The sequence below is a fragment of the Gasterosteus aculeatus genome, chromosome 7 (assembly GCF_964276395.1).
Source record: "Gasterosteus aculeatus chromosome 7, fGasAcu3.hap1.1, whole genome shotgun sequence".
In the NCBI taxonomy this organism is placed as follows: domain Eukaryota; kingdom Metazoa; phylum Chordata; class Actinopteri; order Perciformes; family Gasterosteidae; genus Gasterosteus; species Gasterosteus aculeatus.
The window spans coordinates 10,827,831-10,851,438 of NC_135694.1; the positions used below are offsets into that span (position 1 = coordinate 10,827,831).

A 23,608-nucleotide genomic window follows, 5' to 3' on the forward strand; every position below is an offset into this window, starting at 1 on the left:
GGAAGTTTCTCCCATTCTTCTTTGCAGAACCTCTATCCGGTTGGATGGGGAGCGTCGGTGCACAGCCATTTTCAGATCCCTCCAGAGATGTTCAATAGGGTTCAAGTCAGGGCTCTGGCTGGGCCGCTCAAGGACATTCACAGAGTTGTCCCGAAGCCACTCCTTTGTTATCTTGACTGTGTGCTTTGGGTCGTTGTCCTTTTGGAAGATGAACCGTCGCCCCAGTCTGAGGTCCAGAGCGCTTTGGAGCATGTTTTCATCCAGGATGTCTCTGTACATTGCTGCATTCATCTTTCCCTCAATCCTGACTAGTCTCCCAGTTCCTCCCGCTGAAAAACATCCCCACTGCATGATGCTGCCACCACCATGCTTCACTGTAAGGATGGTATTGGCCAGGTGATGAGCAGTGCCTGGTTTCCTCCAGACATGACGCTTGGCATTCAGGCCAAAGAGTTCAATCTTTGTTTCATCAGACCAGAGAATTTGGTTTCTCATGGTCTGAGAGTCCTTCAGGTGCTTTTTTGCAAACTCCAGGCGGACTGTAATGTGCTTTTTACTGAGGAGTGGCTTCCGTCTGGCCACTCTACCAAACAGGCCTGATTTGTGGAGTGCTGCAGAGATGGTTGTCCTTCTGGAAGGTTCTCCTCTCTTCATAGAACAACGCTGGAGCTCTGTCAGAGTGCCCATCGGGTTCCTGGACACCTCCCTGACTAAGGCCCTTCTCCCCCGATCGCTCAGTCTGGCTGGGCGGCCAACTCTAGGAAGAGTGTATTGTAATCCATTTCCGGATGATGGAGGCCACTGTGCTCATTGGGACTTTCAATGTTTTTGTTCTTTATTTTTAACAGATTTGCAAAAATTAGCAAAAAACAGTTTTCACTTTGTTGTTGTGTGTAGAATGTTGATGAAAATAATGAATTTAATCCATTTCGGAATAACGCTGTAACATACCAAAATGTGGAAAAAGTGAAGCGCTGTGAATACTTTCCGGATGCACTGTAGATGGATAATTCATGTTTTTTGGTTTTGAATTGACCCTTGAATGTCTTGAGTACTGTAAAATTCTCAAAAAAATTCTGAACCGACTGAAAAGTGGTGAAGCACTGGAGCAATATCATTGTGAATCAGAATTAAAATGTCAACAGATCTGCCATGGTAAAGTACACAGTGGACAAAGAATAAGTTAAGCAAATGTTATTTAAAACTGGTGTGAAATCATTGAACATGACATTTGTTAAATGCTTTTAACGCAGGACACCATGTCCCAGTTAAATAGGTCAGACCTACTGTCCACTCACTTTAAATCATGTATTAATAATCTGGAACAATCAAGATTTTTATTAGTATAGAACCCCTATTCTTACATGACTGGATTGTGTGGTGAAACGAAAGATTACAGCTGTTAACTCGATAATCACATAACAATCTCCTGCGTTTGTCCCTCTTTTAATTAACAGGAAATGGTTCTAATTGTTGTCAGGCCCACGTTTAAAGAAAGGACTGATGAGCAGAATGAACAGAAAAAGGCTGTCTTTATTTGGCTCAAATCACAAAACTAAAAAAAAACTCAATCACTCCATTAGGAGGAAAACGCAAAAAACTGGTTGGAGGAACTGAGTCCATAAACCGTAACGGAAATTCTTATAGAACGGGAACGGGGAAAAGCAAGACCGAACCAGGCAGGCAGGCAGGCAGAGGGACAGAGTTAAAGGCGACAGGCTCAGGTTGCAGAATGGTCGGTACACTCCTGCACCAGGGAAAGGGAAACAGACTATAAGAGACGTGAGGGTAATAGGAAACCGGTGAACACAATCAGGGATCAGGGGAGACTATTCGGCTGGTGACACATGAGGGGCAAGTGACCTGAAACGAGAGCGGGGTTAATCTTTCAAAATAAAACCGGAAATGACAAGGCACGAAGACGAGAAAACCCCAACTTGATCTCACCGGGGTGTGACAATTGGAGGAAAATAATGACAAGTGGATAAATGTTGGCAAATTTTTGGCATGTCAAAACGGTAAATATTTATTGATTTGGTCTTGACCGGTCAGTTTTTGTTAATTGTGTAATTAATAGTCATACATCTCTTTGGAACAAAGTTTGCATGACCCACTAAGCATACACCTTTGATCAACTGAAATTTATTATTAAACACTATATCGAAATCCCTGAAATACAACTATATGCATAAAAAATATGTAATATTTGTACTGATATTTTTAAGAATGCAGGCTTACTAATTGCGCAAACTTCCTAAAAAATTTTCACTGACAGTCTGAGTCAGTCACCAAAGAAGTATTTTTTTTTTTTATACATGGGTTTTTCTCCTGGTTCAAACTTTTAATCTCACTGTGTATTGCTTGCGTTTGTTGGAAACACTCATCAAGTCATCCCTGTTGGGATCTACAAGTATGACGATGATGTTGACTTGGGCAACAGTTGGCCCGCCATACACTTGTGGTTGCATTGAGAAAATCCCAGTGCTTCACACTTAGAGAGAGAGCGCAGCGGCTTAAGGGTGGAGCAAAAGTAGATGTTTAGTGTCTTTTTGTCAAAAGGTTTCATTGCAGCACCGTTTCTTTTTTGTTGTAACCATTTTGAGTTTGCATGAAATATATTTTCTAAAGGGACAGCATTTGCCACAAACCCAATGCCTTCCATTTTGACTTGTTTGGCAACACATTTTAGCAGTTTAAGCAGACCCCTCTAGCCCAGTCATGCAGATGGTCTATGCTATATTGTGCAGTGATGGAAAACCAAACTAAGGGCTCTCAGCTTATAGTATTGTACAGTTGCACAAATACTATCAAGCAGAAATGCTGAATCCTACGTCCACACGCCATCCACTGCTCTTTTCTCCCCCAAATCACTGTATGTCACTCCGACCTTTGTATGGACGATACTGCTTATGCTATTCTGGAATTTGTAGCAAGTACTTACAATTTACAAATTGTGCCGAAACAGCAGACATGCACCAATCACAATGGATGTGCTGGCTATATAATGATCAGTTCTAATGCCTCGAAGATGATGTGCTCACTATATATATTTTTTGACCGTGACTTTTTTTTCTAACTTACATTAGAAATTAAACAATTAAATGGAATCCGGATCATCCTTATTGGCCGTATGTGTTAGTCTGTTGTATATATGAACGAATGATTGAACGAACAAGCTCACTAGAGTGTCAGAAGAGCTGTTGTATTCCCTCCTTTCGGAGAGAAGCTGATCATAGAGTGCGTGGCTATGTCAGTCAAAGCCCCTTGACTCAGTCTCTGCACAGCAGACTACAGGTAGTCAGGGAGCCATGAACCTGAAATAATTCATGACCAGAGAGGCTAACCTTCAAATGCTCCCTCTGCCCAGAATGAGACTGGGGACTCCGGGGTCACGGGTCCTACAGCCTCCCCTATCAGCCTCCAGGTATGGAGTTGAGAACAGCTGCTCTGTTTGGCTTCTTTCCCTCTCCTGCTTTGTCTGCCACTTGCCCACTTCTGTTAAGTGTTTGTGGTGTAAACGGCAAGCTTTGTTTGTCTATTGGTGGGTGGATGCTTGGCATGAGATCCATTTTTGTGTGTGTTTGTGTAACGTATATTTTTTTGCTTTTCTACTAATGTTGTAGTGAACCAACCACTTAAATCCCTTTCTACGCATAGATCCGTTTCACAACTTTTTTTGGGTGTGCTGGCGGCTGAAGGAACTGTAGGGGTGATGTGGTTTGGGGGGGGTGAATGTTGGGTGAGCAGACAGTCTCGGTCAGAAGACCCGAACGGCAAGGAGTGGAGTGAGAAAATGATGCAAGGCAGGTTGGTTTATTTCCTTTTGGTAAGCTTGAAATGTATTCTGTGTGCTGCATCAAAAACATAACCAAAGAAACAATACAATTAAATAAAATAACTGAGTGGTCAATCCAACAACCGCACCGTTGTGACGAAAAGAGAGCTGAGCCGGAAGGCAAAGCTCTCGATCTACCGGTCAATCTTCGTTCCTACCCTCACCTATGGTCATGAAGGATGGGTCATGACCGAAAGAACTAGGTCACGGGTAAAAGCGGCCGAAATGGGTTTCCTCAGGTGAGTGGCTGGCGTCTCCCTTAGGGAAAGGGTGAGAAGCTCAGCCAATCGCAAGGAGCTCTGAGTAGAGCCGCTGCTCCTTTGCGTCGAAAGGAGCCAGTTGAGGTGGTTTGGGCATCTGGTGATGCCCCCTGGGCACCTCCCTAGGGAGGTGTTCCAGGCACGGCCAGCTGGGAAGAGGCCCCGGGAAGACCCAGGACTAGGTGGAGAGATTATATCTCTGCACTGGCCTGGGAACGCCTTGGGATCCCCCAGTCAGAGCTGGTAGATGTGGCCCGGGAAAGGGAAGTTTGGGGTCCCCTGCTGGAGCTGTTGCCCCCGCGACCCAACCTCGGATAAGCGGTTGAAAATGGATGGATGGATCAATCCAACAAACAATCCTACATGGCTCCTGGCACATGTCTGAGAACAAAGGAATTGGTCAACATAGCCCATGTCACAAAAAGGCATCACAAAGGCATACAAATTAAACAATCAAATTGACCACTCACGTTAACTTGAATATGCACACTTCAGGATGTGCTGGAGTACTGGCAGGGAGTGGAAAAAGGTGAACTGCCAGTGGAGCAGACTAATTATAGTCTCCGCCCCCTTAGCCAGCAGGTGAAGCTTGATTGAGTCCAGCAGATTCACCAGTCATTCATAAAGAAATTAACAGAAAAAAAAGCCCAGTTTCCAGCGGCGTTTCTTTTCAGCGGCGTATATGGAAAAGTCATCTTCTGGCAGCTCGGTCGGTCAGAAACATTCCGTCAATCAACGAACTTACACGTGAACTGCTAAAGTGTTTTTACCATACCTATTCACTATTGCGGTGAGAAATGAGTAAACATGTTTTCTATTACTTTTTAGAAACAAAGGGTAGATGGACTGACAGTTTTTTATTTCTTTGAATTTTAGATGTTCTGTCTTGCTAGCACTTGCTTGGCAGCAAAATCTGCTTGCTTCTCTTTATTTCTAGTCTTTGAACTAACTTTGTGCTCTACAAGGAAGCGTAGCCTGTAGCACTTTTTGCATGCACATTTTGTTTTTGCCTTGCAACAAGTAAAACCAGAATGCTGCAAAACCAGAATTCTCTTAACTGTCTCTTGCACATATTCACATTTAGAAGATTAGAATATACAAACCAAATCATAGAATATGGAAGAAAAACACACCACCGTGGGTGTGTAATCAATCACAAACCATTTTTAGCCAAATACGTTTCCATATGTAAGGAATTGGGCTGGGAATAGAGTGTGGCGACAACAGATATGACTTTCATGCCCTAAATGTATTCTGGCAGCCAAAGTGAGCAGTGATAGCATTAGAAACAACACTAAACTCCATTGGAATACCATTTTTTTTTTTTTTTTGTGTGTGTGTAGGACAAGAGACTATTTTCTGGATTTTCAAAGATACCCCTTCTACGGATAATTGGCATAATGGGATTTTGGAAGTTCTTTCTCTGGTTTCCATATCTTGACGAATCCTTTGTCATGGAGTGGGTCAACTTTTCCAGTCTTTGACTGGATGCCAACTTAAAAAAACACTTGTAATGATACTGACTCAACCAGATGAAAGAATCAAAATATACTTGCGTCTGACTGGTGCTGTTTGAATGTGATGTATGCTGTGGTTGTTATTCTTTTTGGTGATTTGTCCTTTTCTGCCTTGTCTACTTGTTTTCTTTTCTTGCATTGTATTAAAGTTCGAGAATGCTGTCTTAAGTTGTAAAATCAAAATAAATGTTTAAAAAAAATAAAAAATGAAAAAATAAAGCTCAAATGTGTTCTTTTAGAATTAATATTCAAACCTCCGTCAATTTTCACAGCCCCAGTCAATTGATGAATATAACCACGTTGTCTCTACTTGCTCCTGGTAAGAAAAGGGACTTGAACTGAAAAATTGGAACTAGATGGGGATAGAGATGAGAAAATAAAATTATTCATACCAATAATACAACATCATTATAGAGTTAATAAATAATAATCTAAATAAATAATCTAATAATAATCAATCAATAATAATAAAATTATGACCATGTGAACTCCAAGGCCTCCTTATTGCCTAACCGTTTCATTGTTTTGGGAGGGATTATAGGATTATCCTGTAACTTTATTGCAGCACAGGGACACCTGTTACCTCTCACTGTACCTTCTCTTAGCCTTTGGAAAGGTAAAGATGCACAGGGCTTCATGCACTAACGCTTTTGCGCCCACTTCAGGTGCATTTGTTTTGCAACGTGCGTGTAAAAGCATTGCGAGGTATGTACAAACATGCCATAGGTGCGGTCATGCACGGACATATGCGTACTTTTGATTTTCTGCTTTGAACATTGGCTAGTGAAAATCAAGAAAATAACACATCGTAGTCTAAATTGTTTCAGATTCCCTTGGGTTAAGGCTTTACCATTGACACCCAGGATTGAACTATTATTTTGCGTATTTGAAAATTGTTCGTAGATGGTCATTATCTGAGTACAGTTTTTAAAAAGGGCTTTCAAAATGTCAAATCTTCATTTAATGAAAATTGAAAGTTCAAGGGAAATACTTTTCTTCTTCAGCTTTTTTTTTACTTTGTCTTGATTATGAGATGACCAAACAATCTGAGCAGCCACTAAGCTTAAGCCTCCCTAGAGAGATGTATTGGCAGCAGATTTTCTCACTTCACCTGTAAAGATTTAAGACCTGAGCTTTGAAGACTGAAAAATAACATTTATTGAGTCGAACGGAGGAGATAATAGAGTATGGATTGTGCATTCATATTGACCTTACATAAAAGACGGCGCCTTTTGAGCTTTTGACGGTGTGGCTTGTGTTGCGGTTGGTGACATGGTCACAAATGCAAATCACTCCCTCGATCCTTTGGAAGTACTGATGATGACTTCACAGAGCTGGAGATGTTAACACTCTGTGTCCTGCTGATGTCTTCAAGGATTTGTCTTTATTGTGCCATGTTGGACTGTCAGACGGGATGAATTGTCAATTCCTGTCCCCATTTAAGCACTGTGGTTTCATCCAGAAGCATGTTAAATTATTGCATTATTCCACAGCTCGGCCAATTCCTAGAGCTTTCATTTTGCTATCGAGCACAATAGCCTTGCACTAAGACACCCATCTTTTCTTTTTGACACTGTGCCTGAGGTTTCAATTAAACTACATTTGGAGGCACTAGTGCCCTAAGTGTCTTACAGGAGACTTGCATTCAACACCATGGTCAGTATTTTGAGCGTTGTAGAGGAGCAAAATCAGTTCATGTTTGGATAAACTTTCATATATCACTTTTACTTTTGAATCTCTTTAACAAGGCACGGTCCTAAACTAAGCTCTGGCTTAAACTGTATTTGGGTATAACGCTCACATTCAAGTCTTGACTCTTAATCAGTCTTGACTTCCCTAGCTTTAGCACTTTTCTTTTTTTGCTTGATTTTGGCAAAACCAGCCATATGCTATGTCATTTTTGTCGGAAGGGATCTTTTTATTTTTATTTCTGTTGGTTTGGGAAAGATGACCTTTACATGTATTCACACCAGAAGCCTCTCAGTCTCTAGTGTCTTCACCTGCTTTAATTAAACCTGTAATAGTGTAGCAGACAGTCTCTGCTCTCATTATATCTAATATTTTCATTGAACCTGCTTTCTGTCCCCTGTTTAATTGTCCAAACTCACTGTTGTGGTGGCGTGAGAGAGAAGTAAATGAGGTTGGAATTGAGAGCAGTACCATATTCGTTCTGACCATCCATCTTTTTACACCTTGGCCCTGGTACAAAACAATTGCCATTTGTCTTATTTTTAATATTACATGTATTTTATTGACTGGTTGAAACTATTAAATATAAAATGTTTTCTAAAATAGGTTCAATTTGCTAATTTTTACTTTTAGTGAAATTTAAATGTAATTGTCTTTCTAGAATTGTACTTTTTCTGCTGATTAATAAGGATGTCGTGGTCGTGCGAGAGCTGTCACTGATCTTATATCCAAACTTCTACACAATCCGTTGCCGGAGGTGAAGTTTGTGCAGGTAAGGTGACTGGAGAAAGTGTGTGATGGTCACCATAGTTACAGTTCTGCTCCAGTAAGGTCCGATACAAAATAGTCTGGCTATGAGCACACCTGAACTAATTAGTAACCTTGATTAGTTGCACCAGATGTGCTTGATACAGGGAGTTGAATCATGTCTGGTGCTCTACTAAGTACTGAAGATGCTTGTCACGAAGGGGTTGAATAATTTTGAGACTGCAGTAAATTCATTAAAAGTAGCATTTTGTTTTGGATAAAACCCTTGTAATATTAGTTTCATTAAACTACTTAAACAATTCTTGTGTAATTTGTTTATTGCAAACAGCTGAGAAATTGTATATTTTGCCAATGAACCTAATGTGCAATGAGGGGTTGAATAATTTTGATTGCAACTGTATGCTGCAGGTAAAGTGAGTGTAAACACATACTACTTTAATATCTTAATATTTGTAACAATCAATAAAGACCAACCTGTCTTTATAGTAACTATGTTGTTCCAAAATGTAATTGGTTCTTTCTTAAACAACAGCTGATGGGAAGGTTCGCTTTTCTGCTGCAGCTTCTATCTTTATCTTTTTAACCTGTTTGCTCTGCCATATCAGTTTGACATTCTGGACAAATCTTTTCAAACACATCTTGTAGACCCTTGTGTTTGCCTCTTTGAAAAATCATTTGTGACCATTTTGCCTTCATGGTGGATCTGACAGCTTGAGTAGCAGGGGCGTTGGGATTTAGCGAAACGTCAATTGCATACTGAGAGATTGTCAGCAGCTGGTAAATACGACCACAGTTGGAGAGTTGGAAATGAACTCTCGCTGCTCTCCACATACAGTCCCTTTACCTCATCGAGGACAGGATTTGCTTTTGAGCCAATGCGGGGTTTTGGCATTTAGCATCGTCCTATTTATTGGCTACTTTATAAAGGATTGATCTGAGGGGTTAACAAGGGGCTAGAACGACGGGCAGGTTTCAGCAAGGTTTTTGTGGTTGTGTATTTAGGTAAAGTTCATCACTGGATGGAGAAGGGATGAAATGGAAACTTAAGATCAGTTTTAGGTTTAGTGTTCATAATATGTACAAAAGATCATTATTAAGAGCACTTTTTAAACCGCCCTTTCATTTCAAATAGTTTGGTCGGTTTGGTCAAAGGAATAAATGTAGCATGTATAGTTCTTATTGTGTAAGAAATCGATCATCACACCTCTCAGCCTAGCTGTCTGCTGTATGCAGTGGTTGTAGAAAACCACAGCCTCTCCCCCGAATCTTTTGCGCAGTCAGGTATCAGGGTTGAAAATTGAGGTTAAAATGCCTTAATTATGCTTCTTACAAGCCGACCGCAAACCACTTATGTTTGCAATAATGTTGCTTCTTCACTTAAGCTCCCCTTTGCTTTCTCTGAGGTCCCTCTTCATAGAATGGCCTCCCTCCATCCGTCCTCTGACCAGAAACGCGCAGGGACACAGAAAGCCATGCCAAGTGTTGTTGACTTCAGGCTGTAGGATTAATATTGCACTAATTTACTTCCTTATTATTTGCAACTCACCCCGCGTGTATAAACAATGGTTAGAAAACGTTTTTAACACTTTCTGCACATCAAATCTGACCTTTTTTTAATACACTGATTCAGAACACAACAGACAATATCCACAAGTTCTACGTTCATACAAATTTGAAGAGGAACAGATGGACACAAACCGCACACATTTTATACAGTCTATCTAAGGTCAGCAATGCCCTTGGATGAGGTTTCTTCTGTATAACTTGCCCATTCAGAGGTTAAAAGTTAATGAAGCATTTGCAGGTACAAGCACTAACCCTTGACGTCCGAAGGCAGCGACCTGTGCACTGGAAAAAAAATGGTTATTTTTATTATGCATTATTCCTCAGGGCAGAGAAGCTATTCATAGCTTCATGGCCATGCTTTGTGGCCAAGTCAAAGCATTTTACACAATATACTGTTAAATAATTGAGTCCATAAGCTTCAAAGGCAGTGATCAATTGATTTGAGGTAATCCCTCACGCCATTCCCAAAGAAGCTGCAGTTTCAATGAATTTTTGTCCCTCCCTCGCTAATTAATTCTCAGTATTTCAAACCAAAGTTGTCGATCAAGTCAAGGGACGGCTATGCTGAAATCTGAGGTCTAGTCGATTGTTTTGATATCGCAAATGAATGGGGTATGTTTTTTTTTTTTTTTTTTGCACAGATCTATCACAACCAGATGGAAGCATAAGCTAGGCGAATCCACCTGCTATTCCTAATAGTCACTGCGCAGTAAGTAAATAAGTTGATGGGCCCTGAAGGACTGTTGCATTGCCTTCCGCTCTGACTCTCGCCTTGGGCTCAATATCAATGGTGTATATTTCTGCCTCTGGGTCTCCTCGGCAATGCAAACCTGACAATGGCTGTATTTTTTTATTTTTTTATCCAACACTAGTTGGAGCAGTTATTGTTAGTCATCCACAACTCCTTTTCGCTCCTTAGCTCCTCTTGTGCTCCAAGCCTACCTCCTCCCTTTTTTATTGTATTTTTTGTATCGAAAGGGTTTGTGTCGGTAGGGTGAGCGGTCAGAGGAAAATGGCTTTTTACTTTGTCAAAGAGCAATACAATCATCTTCCTTTTATTCTATAACTGCAACCCAAATTATAATATATTTTTTTAATAAGGACATCAATCAGTTTGATCCATCCACAATAACCCAGGTAGGCTCAACAGCATACTTTGCACTTTAAAATGTGTAATTTGTAGTACATTTTAAATGTATGATATTTCAGTTAATATTCTGTATGGCCATGCTTTCCATAAATTGTTTAATGACATTCAGTAATAAGGGAATTTAGATTGCATGCTGATAATTTCATAATATAATTTCTCTCCAGATGATATCTATGATTGGCATAATAAGAATATTATGAAGTGATTTAAAACTGCTGATCTAGCACTGTTAATGACAAAACCCTATTATGTGTGTTCATTGTTTATGAACCCCGCCTCCCCTTTCGGCAATGAAAGCAGATAAGAGGACGGCGCGATTGACTAAAATGTTGATGACGTTTATTTACATGTATAATAAATATCGCACTCACTTTCATATAGTGTGCGATAAGTCAATATATTGCATGTTGCGACAGGCCTACATCTATGCTTTTCGAAGTTGCCGAACAGAACTGCATGTGGCTCTTCATTTCCAGCCCCTGTATGACCGTGACATTTATCATTTCCTGGCTAAAGGAACAGATACTGAACCATGTCAAGCCAGCTGTCCACTCCTTTTAGCTTAACTGCCACTGGCTCAGAGTAATGCCTCAGTGTCCTACAGGTGTCATTGGACCCTATTAAAGAAGACTGGCTGGATTGGCTATGCAAGACACCGTGGCTCATTACAGGCAATGGAACCTGTGAGATTGCCATTTTCAAGGCTTCTCTCATCTGCATATTGGGTATAGGTCCCATAGTAAGACATGAAAGTGACGGTAACTTTTCAACAGTTATTGCCAAGTGACAATGCACTACCAGGATTTACCTAAGGAGTTATATATATATATTGTAAAGAAGGATTTAAGTTGTCCTACTAGTACAGAGGTTAATATTGAAAGGATTCAGTCAGAGCATCTGCTTATCACAATTGTTGCCCGGCTTGCTGGATCTTTCTGTAGGGCTTTATTGAATTATTGAATTCGAAAAATGTCGTTTAGTTTTAACAATTGCATACATTTTTCACTTTTTAAGAAACAAGCACATTGCATAGGGTGATGATGTGTTAAATCAGGATCCTTCTTTTAATTTAGAGGATCAGGGGTTTGATTCCCGGCTCCACTAGGGTTCAATGTCCTTGGGCAAGACACTTAACCCTAAATATCTCCCGTAGCTGTATGCGTGTTGGTGACTGACGGGCCGTTGTCACTGGACGTCGCTCCTGTCATCACTGCTTGAATGGGTTTTGATGGGCTCATGATTTCATTTAGGGTTGGAGCGCTTTGAGTGGTCAGATTAGAAAAGAGCAGAACAAGTACAGTCCATCTACCATTTAACATCGATCAATTGGTAGTGTTAACATAAAAAAGTGAATGATTTTTCTACAATGTGTAAGTATTTCAACTGAAATGGTACAACGGCAAAAACCTCATATCACTAAAAGATCTGTGCACACATTTTTTTTAGCAGGTATTGTTTTATTACTACCTGTTACTGGTTATTTTGGAATAATAAACAGCCCTAACGTGTCTGCTTTGTCAAAGAGCCTTCAGCAAGAGTATAATAGTACCTACTGTAAGTTAACGTCAGGGTGTTTTGATACACACCACAGCTGTGTAGCATACCCACCTCCCATTCCCCTTGTTTTTCCAAAATATTACTAAAGTGCCATAGAATAGAAAGCATTGGGCCCCCTAATGGTTCGGTCCTCAAAAAGATTTAACTTGCTGTGCTGTTATTTTATGAAGCATTGCTAATTTACTCGTAATGATTTTATATTTGTCTAAATAGGAACTTGCCTTTGTAGATGGAGGAAACTGGAATGAGGTTTCAACTTTAACGAACCATTGGGACAAGTGTGGTCCGCAATGTGTGCTGCAGGTGTCAAGTCATTTGACATTGTCGGGGGTAGTCGAGAGGGTGAAATAGCATAAATGGGTGACTGGGGGAGTGTGTGTAAAGCAGCCCCCTGCATGCCCTTATTCCCATCATTATCACCGTGGAACCTATCCAGGCCGTTGCAACTCCCTAAACACACAGCCCCATCCATACGTAGGTTATGTACTTGTCTTTCTCCGGTAAGCAATTCAGCTGTAAACAGGTTATCTACAGCTGTGGCCTTGTCTCCCTTTACACGCAATTAAAAAGCTGTTTGGATGCACTTGTGTAATTTACAGGGCATCTATCCTTCCCCTTTTCCCCCCCTCATTTTTGCTCACTGTAGGGTAGCGTTTTCATCACACCACATCCTCTTTGTCAAGGTCACGGAGGAGGGGCTCTCGGATGTTCGTTGTCACTGTTCTCTTCTCCGCATCAGTTTCCACAGTGATGTGCTGATTGGGCCAGTACCATACCAGCTATTGCTGAAGGCTGCTCTTGCTCTGCTGCCACAGTGTTTAGCCATCCCAATGTAAGGGTGCAAGTGGTGAATTGCAGTGGCCATGTTCCTTAACCATGCTTTTCATGGGCTGAAACGCCGGTCACAATGGCGCGGCTTCAACTGACCCATTTTACTTCTGCCAGAACACTCCACCATATAATATAATACTTCATGAGTGTTTTATACACATCACTGGCTGAATGCCACAGGTTTCTAGATGCTACTGTTCTCAATTAATATGCAAGTATGTTATGAATATTATTGAGCTGATTATTTCTCAACCATCATCCACAAGGCTAAACTTTGAAGCCCCCCTCAAAGTCTAATGTTAATCTCTGCCTACCCTCCCATTTCCTATGGTGAATCCCACTTAAGCTGCAATTCTCCTCTACTTCTCCTCCACCCTGTTTGTACACCCTCGCTGTTTGGCTCCACTGCTCTCCATCCTTCACCTTATCCCATGAGTTCCTGGAGGTGACAGGCAACCAATGAAGACACTCATTGTTACACCAGCCTGAACAAAGCCGTGCATTTTAATCTGCTCCGACACACTCTCTTTCTGTTTTGTCTCCCTCGGCATTCTGTCCCCGCAGCCACAGCTTGATTCACACCTAGCAGAGAGGCATTTCACCTAGGACCACAAACCGTAGTGCTTGTGTCCCGCTGTGTGTGTGAATGGCACACCACTGCAGTCCAATTGTGCTTCAGGGCTTGTCAGGCAGGGGGAAAAAGGGGACATGGGTGGGAGGTATTCAACCACTGACCGTCAGCCATTAACTAAGGCTTCTGTCACACCCGATGCATATGTTTTGTCCACTGTGGGATTCATGTAACTAATTTTTATTAATGAAATACTTTGGTTGCAAGCTAACAACGGTCTCTTGTGTGATTAGATCAAAGGATTCATCAAAAAAGGACGTGGTGGATATTTAGTTGTTAATTGAGAAATGAAAATCCCATACAGAAACTAAATGCATCCACTTTGCTGCTCTTACACTGACGAGTAATGTACAGTGGGGAGTATTTGATACACTGCCATTTTTTAAGTTTTCCCACTTAAAAATAATGTAGGAGTCTCATTTTTATAATTTTGTCATATACGGTAGTCCTGTGCGCTTGCGCATATACTGTGGGTTGTACGGTAGTTGATGTAATGCCTGTAAAGGGAGACACGGTGGTCCATCAAATCAACTAAGAAGCCTCCAATGCATTTATTTACAAATGCCATTTTAAATTCATCTCATAGCACTTGGTTGTTTTTTTGCTGTATACATTTACTTGCACTACAATGATGGTAATAATTTAATGAATAAGCTTCTAGTGAACATGGGGGTGTGTTTGTGAGTGTGAGAGTTTGTGAGTGTAGTATAGAGAACAAGTTCTGACGTTAAAACAAATCCTGTTAAATTTTCTGATCTGTATTTTTCTTTTTTATAAATTATTAAAGGAGCAACCTGTACTTTCTAAAGTATTTTTGCAATGTGAATTTGCAGTTCTGTTCTAGGATAAAGGGTTGTAAATTAAAGCTTTTTAATGCTGTTTTTTCTTTTTTTTTATCAGATTCATCGATTCTCAAAGAAATAATCGACCGATTAATCGATTATCAAAATAATCGTTCGTTGCAGCCCTAGTATTCTTCAAATGTAGTATATACTAAGTACCGTAGTACATATATAATATATAAAACCTTTTTAATGTCTTGTCTTTAGAACAAAAATTGTATTAACATTACAAAGTAAAAAAAAGTCTATTGTTACTGAAAGGTGTTTTACTGCATGTGCGTTTGGCCTAATGTTGGGATATTGGTTTTGCCAATGTATTTTTGTTCTATTTGAATAATTAATGTGACAGTCTTTCTTCACAGTTTCTAATGGACCTTGTCCTTGAGTAGTTGGTCGGTTATTGTGTCTGTAATGTCTGACCCTGGTGCTACTGGAGGCTTCTAATCTGACTTAAGGTTGGCAACCTACATTTTTTTAAATATGCAATTTTTACTTGTACAAGTGTTATGGTGTTTGACCTTGATAATAAGTGAGTTGTGGCTTATTAATTGATGTTCTGAAGTTATAACTTTGATTAAGAAGGATCCGCATAGTGCTGGGTGGTATGGCCAAAAATTTATATCACGGTATATGTGTATATGTATATGTGTGTGTGTGTGTGTGTGTGTATATATATATATATATATATATATATATATATAATGTATATATATTTTTTTTTTTTGAAAAAAGGACCTTCGGCCATCTGAACCGCATTTCAGCGCTTGCCACTGCATTAAAAGTGAGATTTTCGTCCCCGTAAACGCCCGGAAATCTCCCCAATTTCCGACAATTTGCAACCCGCGCACGTCGCGTTTGTCTGTGCCACAAATTGTCGGAAACGAACCATGACGTATGCCGAGAGCTGGCGGAGGTGCGAATGGCCCGAATTAGCACATGAATGCAGCAAAACCGCGGGTGGCCGAGCGGGCTTGAATATCCTTACTCCTTATTGGATGAAACCACAACTTGCGAACAGATAAAATCACTCGTGATTGGCAGCAAAACCACACCTGGGCTGACCAGGCTTGAGTTTCCTTGTTCATGATTGGATAAAACCACAACTTTCAATCACTCGTGATTGGTTGGCAGATCTGTCGCTATTGGTCACCCGCCTCATTTTATTTATATATATTTATATATTCATATTATGCTGTATATTCATTTCATGGTTATCCTATGTAGGCTACTACACTATTATTAGGATACCAACCAGGACATCAATGAATTTAGAGAAAATGAACATTTGCCACATGTTTATGCAAAGAAAGAGCTTTATTAACAACACACAAACAACAACTACATACAAAGTGAGGATCTGCCCACACTTAGGTAACGGCGGTTTAAAAAACTACAGCTCAGTAAACTGTCCGTTTGCCTCCTCGGGGTTGTAGACCGTCACTGGCGCCGTGTTTTCCGAGGCAGGTCTGTTGTGCAGGCGGCTCGTGTGTGTGTGGCGACCGTACAATCCACCCGAGACCCCACCAACAACGCCGTCCCCTCCGCCCGACGTGAGCTCCACGGTGGCGGAGTTCCACCTCGTCATCAGCCAGCACACTTTGTCTTGATTCCAGCAGCTGTAAAAACAACAATGAATCAGTACTGTGCGTACGGACACAACACATCGATCAATCCACCTGAAACAAGTCAGCAAATAAACTCTGACCCTCTTTCTTCTCGCTCGACTCCGCGCTGAATCCTTCGCAGCTTCCGCCCGCAATGAGTGTTCCGGCTGAACCTGAAGCTCCTGCGTCCCGTCTCTAAATACGTCTTACAGGCGGCTGGAAAAACAATTAAATGAGTGTGGTATGAATACAAAAAAAATCAAACGCAAGTCACAGTAACATTTAACAAGGAAGGAGAAACAGTAAACAGTGTCACTTACACACAATGACGTCGTCTAAATCTGGACTTTTCCCGGAGCAAATACGAGGTCACCGCCTCATTATGAGGCGAGATTAGTTTGTGAAAACAAAATGTACAGTTATGATCGGTATCTATACGTATATATTTCCTTATAGCGCAGAATGAAAGCATATTCTGTAAATCTGACCCTTGCTCCGGTTCGTGGCGCCTGTAGTTCGTCTCGGAGTTGTGAAGACGGCGCACCGCTTCCTGTAAAGGACACTGCAAAGAAAATACACTTTAATAAAGCTGTTTCTGCTCACTTGTAAGGCTACTAGGCTACTCTTAGCTTAGCTTGAGGCTACGCTACTTTTAGCTTAGCTTGCAGTCATCGAACGTATTCTTACCGCTATCGTGGGATTGTGCGCCCGTCTCCTCTTCTTTGAGTCAGTTCCTCTCCTCCATGGACAGAAACCCGCAGAGTCCCGAACGCTCCAGTGGAGCGAACCGCTCGTTGATATCGGCAGTTTGTTGTTGGAGTGACGAGACGATCCACTGAGAGCTTTCAGCAGAGACGTCGTCCAGCCATTATTCACGAACCAGCAAAAACCAAACACAGGAACTGGAGATACAGTTCTTCTGAATATAGTAACACACACGTGTCCGTTTGTATGCTCGTCTTGCAAGTACTGCTGTATCAGTCATGCCTATGACCTCACACGTGATTGGACGAGGAGTCTAAGGGTATTGTTATACGGAAGGACCAGTATTTTAGGAAGACAAATGGTTGGGACTTTGAAACAGCTGATATGCTTTATGTAAAGCAGTGTTTCGGTGTCAGCAGAACGACTTTCCCTAGAAATCTGTACAGTGGTGCCTCTTTCTCCATTCCACCAGACACTCTTGAGTCTGACAGACATGCAATGTTGACAATGTATCATCAGATGTACCCTTGTGTCACTGAGGTTGAATGTTTTGCCATGACATGTAAACGGGTAACATATATGAATGTAACTTACTCAATCGATAGATGCAGAGCATAAAGGTCAGCATATGTTCATGCGAAGTGGTGTGGAAACACTAACAGTTTTGAGGAACCCGTCCTTGACCCTCTAGCAGAACTACGACCAGCCATTATAAAGCAGTTTATAGTTGTTAATGTTGGGTCAAAGGGTACGGCATTTAAACATGTTCTTGCACAAGTTTCCTGGCTTCATCTCCACCCGGACAGACATTTTTATAGAAAGCCAATAGAAGTTTGGGGCTTGCAGGGAACAGACACGTCGTACCCAGCATCATTTCTGCCAGTTGAGCGCATTGCTAGAAGATGTGTGGTTAATACATCCTCTGTGCATTTAAGTAAGACCAAAGAAAAGGTCACTGTAGTCCTGCCACTATGCACTGTAGTTGAGCTCTAGGAGACTGTGATCTCTGCAGACCCCTCATGCTGATACAAATGTTGTTTGCATGGAATGCTCATTATACCTTGATTAAAACTAATTTTTTAAAGAAGTTATTTTGTGTATCTTTTTTACATAACATTTGCCATTGCTAATGGCGTACACAGTAATCTAGCATACTGCGCATACTGCCGAAAATCCCACTTTTCATGCAGTGTGCTGGCCAACCGGCTCACTCTTGACCGGCGAGCAAGCGTGTTAGCTATTGTGGCTGCTAGTGTTGCTATCAGAGGCGATACCAGCCGCTCGACACACTGCAATCAATCGTTTTCTGATCTAACTTACGTTGGGTATTTAAAAACATGACTCATTGTCAATACACGCAAAACTACTAGCTACCCACCCAACGGTAAGGTGTAATATCTGCTGCCTGCTGAAGAGGAACATCAGTTGCTCCTCAGCTATACACCGGTATGACGGTGTGTGTGTCAGCTGTCAAAGCATTTAGCTGATTGACAATTAAGAACAAGGAAAGAGGGAGGTTTTTTTTACTTATATATATCCAAACTGTGTGTGTGTGTGTGTGTGTGTGTGTGTGTGTGTGTGTGTGTGTGTGTGTGTGTGTGTGTGTGTGTGTATCCGTTTACAGTTAAAACTGATTAACTTGTTTCTGCAAGTACATGTGGAGACCGTATCTAGCAAGCTGATTCTCAGTCCATCCAGTTAACTTTTTACCCTCACGGCTTCCTATATAAGACTCACTCAATTGCTGTGTCAGCAGATTTATGATTGTAATAACATGCCTCTGTTTGAACCATTTTCATTTAAAATGTATTTACATGGTTCTCGCGCGCGTGTGTGTGTGTGTGTGTGTGTGTGTGTGTGTGTGTGTGTGTGTGTGTGTGTGTGTGTGTACCATAAAAAGCATTACTCCTCCGGCCTGTTCGCCACTCTAATAGGGCATTAGTATGCTCTTAGTGGCACCATTGATCTTGAGCTCTCCTCTTGAAATGCTGATGGGTGTTTCCTTCAACCCCCCCCTCTTTCCCTCTTGATGTCTACTCTTTTTCCATGCCGATCTCCTTGTGGCTCCCCCTGTCCCAGCCCTCCCCTCCCTGCTGTTCTCTCTTCTCGTACCTGAAGATGGTGAATTAGCTCCAGCCTTCAACAGGGATCTGCCTTTAATGAAGCCTTTGTGTTTTAAAATGGAATTTGATGTTCCCTCCCTGCTCGGTTCCTCTTACCTTCCAGCTCCCAACACGGCTCTGGCTTTCCTTTCTCCCCTGTATTTCTTGCCCCAATGCTCCACATTGTGCCTCTATGTAAGCATGTTTTTTTCGAAAAGCGTGTGAACGCTCTCGGCATGCATCCAAGTTCACCTGCTGGCATAATATGACGCGTGCACACACAGTATCAACCTAGTACATTGTGTAGAGTAAATTCCTGAGGATGGAGACTTCAGCCATTCACGTTCCCATTTTTAAAAATCCAATAGTCAGCCCTTCTACATGTCCATGGCCCAAATTGCACTAATGCTCTATTCTGGCAAACAGAGTCCCCTGTACACTTGTACATTCATCGTCTCCATAGTTTTTCTTCCTGTTCTTCCCTACACAGCCACTGGCATCAGTGCTTTTTCCTCAAGCTGTGCCGTGGTTGCTGTTGTTTCTGTTAATGTATGACTGTCTGTCCTGACCTTGCCCCATTCTTCACATGTGCCCCCCTGCTGTCTGAAGCAAACACAGATCCACACTCTCCAAACTGTGCCTGTGAAGCAGGGTTTTTTTTTTGTGTCACTTCACCATGCTTATGCTCTGATCCAGAGCTTTATCCTTGCCCCCCATATCCTACACTGTAATGGTAAGGGTGAGGACTGTTTATTTTCACTGCCCCAGTTGACTCCTTGTCAGTCTTCAGCTGTTGTTGTGGCTGAACAGCCCTTAAGCAGGGGTTCACACATGACATAAATGCAGCGAGATGAATGATATAAAATATTTCCATATTTAAACCAGGACCGGCATAGACTGAGGGTCCTATACTGCAGCACTGAGGACTGCAAGCAACTCCCTTTTCTGGTCTGGACCTAAACGATTAGTCAGCAAACTCTCAACATGCAGACCTTATACCCAAAATGGTCAAAGCCTAAATGTAGACACTGCCACACACCCAATTTTTAGTTTGGTTATAATCCTTCATTGAGTGTTTTGGACATAAAATAATATGACATGATTGCATCTCCTCATGTCATGTTTCAGCTTCCTATGACTCTCGTTAGTCTGTGTGAACTGTCAAAATTCTAAATCAATGTTTTTATGGTCCCCTATTGTGGTTATTTAATACCATATAAAAATACCATATTCAGATCATATGGAAATTAATGATTGTATTTTTATTTATCTTGTCAAGTGTTACAACAAACAAGTTTCAACAAAGATAAATACAATGTATTAACAACTTATTTATCACAAAAGACAACAGGACGGAAGCAAAAGCATCAGGGTCTCAAAGGCCAAAACAATAAACACAACCAGCCCCCTAGCTAGAAAACAAAGGTGTTCCGGCCTACCGTGCACTGCATGAAAAGTGAGATTTTCGTCCCTGTAAACGCTCGGAAATCTCCCTAATTTCCGACAATTTCCGACAATTTGCAACCCGCGCACGTCGCATTTGTCTGTGCCACAAATTGTCGGAAACGAACCATGACGTAGGTGGAGAGCTGGCGGAGATGCGAATGGCCCGAATTAGCATATGAATGCAGCGAAGCCGCGGGTGGCCGAGCGAGCTTGAATATCCTTACTCCTTATTGGAGGAAACCACAACTTACTAACAAATAAAATCACTCGTGATTGGCAGCAAAACCACACGTGGGCAGACCAGGCTTGAGTTTCCTTGTTCATGATTGGATGAAAACAACTTTCAATCACTCGTGATTGGTTGGCAGATCTGTCGCTATTGGTCACCCGCCTCCTTTTATTTATATATTCATATTATGCTGTATATTCATTTCATGGTTATCATATGTAGGCTACTACACTATTATTAGGATACCAACCAGGACATCAATGAATTTAGAGAGAAAATGAACATTTGCCACATGTTTATGCAAAGAAAGAGCTTTATTAACAACACACAAACAACAACTACATACAAAGTGAGGATCTGCCCACACTTAGGTAACGGCGGTTTAAAAAACTACAGCTCAGTAAACTGTCCGTTTGCCTCCTCGGGGTTGTAGACCGTCACTGGCGCCGTGTTTTCCGAGGCAGGTCTGTTGTGCAGGCGGCTCTGCGTGTGGCGACCGTACAATCCACCCGAGAACCCCGCCAACAACGCCGTCCCCTCCGTCCGACGTGAGCTCCACGGTGGCGGATTTCCACCTCGTCATCAGCCAGCACACTTTGTCTCGATTCCAGCAGCTGTAAAAACAACAATGAATCCGTACTGTGCGTACGGACACAACACATCGATCAATGCACCTGAAACAAGTCAGCAAATAAACTCTGACCCTCTTTCTTCTCGCTCGACTCCGCGCTGAATCCTTCGCAGCTTCAGCCCGCAATGAGTGTTCCGGCTGAACCTGAAGCTCCTGCGTCCCGTCTCTAAATACGTCTTACAGGCGGCTGGAAAAACAATTAAATGAGTGTGGTATGAATACAAAAAAAATAAAACGCAAGTCACAGTAACATTTAACAAGGAAGGAGAAACAGTAAACCGTGTCACTTACACACAATGACGTCGTCTAAATCTGGACTTTTCCCGGAGCAAATACGAGGTCACCGCCTCATTATGAGGCGAGATTAGTCTGTGAAAACAAAATGTACAGTTATGATCGGTATCTATATGTATATATTCCCTTATACCGCAGAATGAAAGCATATTCTGTAAATCTGACCCTTGCTCCGGTTCGTGGCGCCTGTAGTTCGTCTCGGAGTTGTGAAGACGGCGCACCGCTTCCTGTAAACGACACTGCAAAGAAAATACACTTTAATAAAGCTGTTTCTGCTCACTTGTAAGGCTACTAGGCTACTCTTAGCTTAGCTTGAGGCTACGCTACTTTTAGCTTAGCTTGCAGTCATCGAACGTATTCTTACCGCTATCGTGGGATTGTGCGCCCGTCTCCTCTTCTTTGAGTCAGTTCCTCTCCTCCGTGGACAGAAACCCGCAGAGTCCCGAACGCTCCAGTGGAGCGAACCGCTCGTTGATATCGGCAGTTTGTTGTTGGAGTGACGAGACGATCCACTGAGAGCATTCAGCAGCTTCTTCTCGTCTGTCTGCGGAGTGGCCTAAAGTTGGTGACCGCGGAGAGGAGTTGAAGGCGAGTTGAACGCGACACGTCGTCCCGCCATTATTCACGAAGCAGCAAAAACCAAACAAAGGAACTGGAGATACAGTTCTTCTGAATATAGTAACACACGTGTCTGTTTGTATGCTCGTCTTGCAAGTACTGCTGTATCAGTCATGCCTATGACCTCACACGTGATTGGACGAGGAGTCTAAGGGTCCTCCAATCACATACGAGGTTATTGTTATACGGAAGGACCAGTATTTTAGGAAGACAAATGGTTGGGACTTTGAAACAGCTGATATGCTTTATGTAAAGCAGTGTTTTGGTGTCAGCAGAACGACTTTCCCTACAAAACTGTACAGTGGTGCCTCTTTCTCCATTCCACCAGACAGTCTTGGATGAGTCTGACAGACATGCAATGTTGACAATGTATCATCACATGTACCCTTGTGTCACTGAGGTTGAATGTTTTGCCATGACATGTAAACGGGTAACATATATGAATGTAACTTACTCAATCGATAGATGCAGAGCAGAAAGGTCAGCATATGTTCATGCTAAGTGGTGTGGAAACACTAACAGTTTTGAGGAACCCGTCCTTGACCCTCTAGCAGAACTACGACCAGCCATTATAAAGCAGTTTATAGTTGTTAATGTTGTGTCAAAGGGTACGGCATTTAAACATGTTCTTGCACAAGTTTCCTGGCTTCATCTCCACCCGGACAGACATTTTTATGGAAAGCCAATAGAAGTTTGGGGCTTGCAGGGAACAGACACGTCGTACCCAGCATCATTTCTGCCAGTTGAGCGCATTGCTAGAAGATGTGTGGTTAATACATCCTCTGTGCATTTAAGTAAGACCAAAGAAAAGGTCACTGTAGTCCTGCCACTATGCACTGTAGTTGAGCTCTAGGAGACTGTGATCTCTGCAGACCCCTCATGCTGATTCAAATGTTGTTTGCATGGAATGCTCATTATACCTTGATTAAAACAAATTTTTTAAAGAAGTTATTTTGTGTATCTTTTTTACATAATATTTGCCATTGCTAATGGCCCTCTTCTCAGGAGGGGGTGCAGTCACAATCCAGGGACTAACTATGGCTTTAACTAGTTATTCTCAATTTAAACATGGATTAACATTTCACCAATGTCCGATGAAAAACTAGAAAACCAAATGCAGCGGTCCTAATGGCCTAATATTTTTGTGAATATTAGGGTAAGGTTCAGGATATTGTGTAATTGATCCAGAGTTGAGATGTGTGCCAAACTGTGTAGAGATCTGAACAGATCACAAAATTTCTGTGGTACCTTTCATCAATAATGTCCACTGTTGATAAATTACTAACAATCATATCAATAATAGTCTAGTACTTTAGTGTTAACACCAAAAGTG

The 23,608-nt window shown here is 41.8% G+C and overlaps 1 protein-coding gene and 2 long non-coding RNA genes across 16 annotated transcripts in view; 1 reads left to right on the plus strand and 2 right to left on the minus strand.

Annotated features, from left to right (window-relative positions):
* Positions 1-23,608, plus strand: part of nrxn2b (neurexin 2b) — a 551,159-nt gene that overhangs the window by 35,626 nt on the left and 491,925 nt on the right. The window contains exon 2 of one of the 13 annotated variants that reach the window (XM_040180542.2): positions 10,277-10,344. The exons of the other annotated variants lie outside the window; for them this stretch is intronic. The gene's annotated coding sequence lies outside the window, so the exon portion shown is untranslated. The remainder of the gene's footprint in view (positions 1-10,276; positions 10,345-23,608) is intronic. 13 annotated transcript variants of the gene reach the window in all.
* Positions 15,939-17,096, minus strand: LOC144410331 (uncharacterized). Its single transcript, XR_013468337.1, has 3 exons — positions 16,938-17,096; positions 16,571-16,800; positions 15,939-16,466 (listed from the first exon to the last, which is right to left on the minus strand). It is a non-coding gene; the product is annotated as an uncharacterized LOC144410331 (long non-coding RNA).
* On the minus strand, positions 21,028-22,355 carry LOC144410332 (uncharacterized). 2 transcript variants are annotated; one of them, XR_013468339.1, is made up of 5 exons: positions 22,022-22,355; positions 21,823-21,884; positions 21,655-21,732; positions 21,436-21,550; positions 21,028-21,346 (listed from the first exon to the last, which is right to left on the minus strand). It is a non-coding gene; the product is annotated as an uncharacterized LOC144410332 (long non-coding RNA). The 2 variants fall into 2 exon arrangements; XR_013468338.1 differs by having other exon boundaries at positions 21,035-21,346; positions 21,823-21,896; positions 22,022-22,147.